Genomic DNA, 2,494 nt, shown 5'->3' with positions numbered 1-2,494 from the left:
AAAAAAAAAATTAGGTAAAAAATTTATCCCAAAAAAAAAAAAAAAAAAAAAAAAAAAATCGATTACCCAGGTAAAAAGTTGTATCTCGAAAAAATCAATTAGGAAAAAAGTTATATCTCAAAATAAAAAATCAATTCCGTAAAAAGTTTTATCTAAGGAAAAAAAAAATCAATCTGGTAAAAGTTGTCTCTCACTTACCCCGGTATCCGCAATGAATTCTCCCACCGATATCGTAGCTCCTGCACAAACTCAAACCACACGTGAGCGAAAGACTTTGCCCCGCCCATCGAGTATAGAGCGTGCGAACTGCAGATTGCAAGTCTCCAGACTAGACCGTCCGGGGGACATGATTTGAGTCCGCTCAACCCCTCCTGGGGAAATGGATAAGAGAATAGAGGAACAATAGATAAGAAAATGGTGAAAAATACTTTCCTGATTCTAAGCGCTCTTTGGATAAGTATTTTTCGTTTGCCGTTTCTCTTGTCTTTGGCGGAGAAAGTTTTTTTTTTTTTCAAAATAAGGGAAGTGGGTTCAATTGGAAAGGAAGTCAGTTTTTCTTGTTGGCACTACTTACCTGAGTAACATCATCTTGCTTGATAATTTGACAACCTATGCTTTCCGAATACTCGTTCCTCTGAAACGAAATAAAAATAACAATAATAAATTCAGCTTATTCGAAAAATGGAAAGTCGATTTCTGTTTGGGTCTGACCAAAAGCTTGTTTTTATTTCTAGTCGCCAGCCTAGTTACTTTGGTAACGCGACTGTCTTGTAAGCGCTAGGCCGCGGGTTCGATTCCTACCCAAGGCAGATTTTATCCTGAACGAATAATGGGTCGAAAATTCGAGAGCGAGAAAATTGAGAAATCACATTGATTGAATAATGTTCGCTCTCGGAATGGCCGACTTTCTCCTATCCTGTCTTCCTTCTTCGTCGATTTCGGGACGATAAGACCTTATCAGTTACAGTTCCCTCTATCAAACCTCTTGCATTTATAATGAAACTCCTTGTTTCACCGTAACTTTTGATCAGTTTGCCCGCTTTAAATAAAATTTAGCAGACATGTTTACTTGATTACATTGTTTACCATACAGAGGATTTGTAAATGCAATTTCTTTGTGTTATGTCACAACTTTGGTGCTCACTGCAGCATTGTAGGATTTTCCCAATATCTCAATAATCCTAAAATCCAATGTTTACCTACCATGCTGGCACCGGTCGCTATGCGCATTTATATGTCATAGCTACTCATTTTCCTCACGAGGCTGAGTGGGCCCCGCAACAGCCAGTCACGGGATCAATCATTTGCATGATACAAATTTCTTGACCCCGCCGGGAATCGAACCCGGGTCTCCCGCGTGCAAGGCGAGTGCAGTGACCACTACGCCATGGGAGCTGACAACTCTCAATTTGTTTCAGAATTCTCCTGGCCACTCCCAACAACGCCTCGGCAGATCTCCTCGCAGAGAGACTCATAGAATCCGGACAATTCCAAATAGGAGATTTAGTGCGACTTCTATCCTTCACCTATCTACAGGCAGGTTCTGTACCTTCCAGCATAGCTCCTTACTGCTGTCTGGTTAATAATAAACATCTGGATGACTACAAGGAAACCATGGAGAATACAGGTAATAGCCCGTTCCCATTTGTCGTGAGTGTCATCCGATTTTTTTCCAAATGTCCTGTAGAGGGAACTGTAACTGCTAAGGTCTTATCGTCCCTAAATCGAAGAAAGATAGGATAGGAGAAAGCTAGCCGTTCCGAGAACGAATACCATTCGTTCACGACGAATACTTATCGTTCAGGATAAAATCCGCCTCGGACGGGAATCGAACCCGCGGCCTAGCGCTTGCAAGGCAGATGCGCTACCATGCTACCAACCAAGTGGAAACCATGGAGAATACAGGTAATAGCCCGTTCCCATTTGTCGTGAGTTTTTTTCCAAATGTCCTGAAGAGGGAACTGTAACTGCTAAGGTCTTATCGTCCCGAAATCGAAGAAAGACAGGATAGGAGAAAGCCAGCCGTTCCGAGAACGAATACCATTCGTTCACGGCGAATACTATTCGTTCAGGATAAAATCCGCCTCGGACGGGAATCGAACCCGCGGCCTAGCGCTTGCAAGGCAGATGCGCTACCATGCTACCAACCAAGCCAATTGGGCTGGCTATTTCGCTGTTTTCTTCCAATCTTAGGTACACCTATGCAGTAAATATAGCCCCTAGTTATTTTGATAACATCCAATTTACTTGGTAATTATTCAGAAGCCATGACAATGAAAAAGAAAGCTCCTTTTTGCGTGTGACCTAACCCTATTTGGTCATCATCTGTTTCAATCCTAAGATTGGTTTATAGCTCTCCATTCTACTCTATCAGATGTCTTCCTCTTCATGTCTGCATATGTTTCAGACCCGGAGTATTTCACAATTTGGTCGATGTATCTTTCTCTTGGTCTTCCTCTTCCTTGGGAACCCTGCCTCTTTCCTTCAATGATTG

This window comes from Diaphorina citri, unplaced genomic scaffold, assembly GCF_000475195.1.
Source record: "Diaphorina citri unplaced genomic scaffold, Diaci psyllid genome assembly version 1.1 scaffold3110, whole genome shotgun sequence".
Taxonomy (NCBI): Eukaryota; Metazoa; Arthropoda; class Insecta; order Hemiptera; family Psyllidae; genus Diaphorina; species Diaphorina citri.
This window is presented reverse-complemented; position numbering follows the sequence as displayed.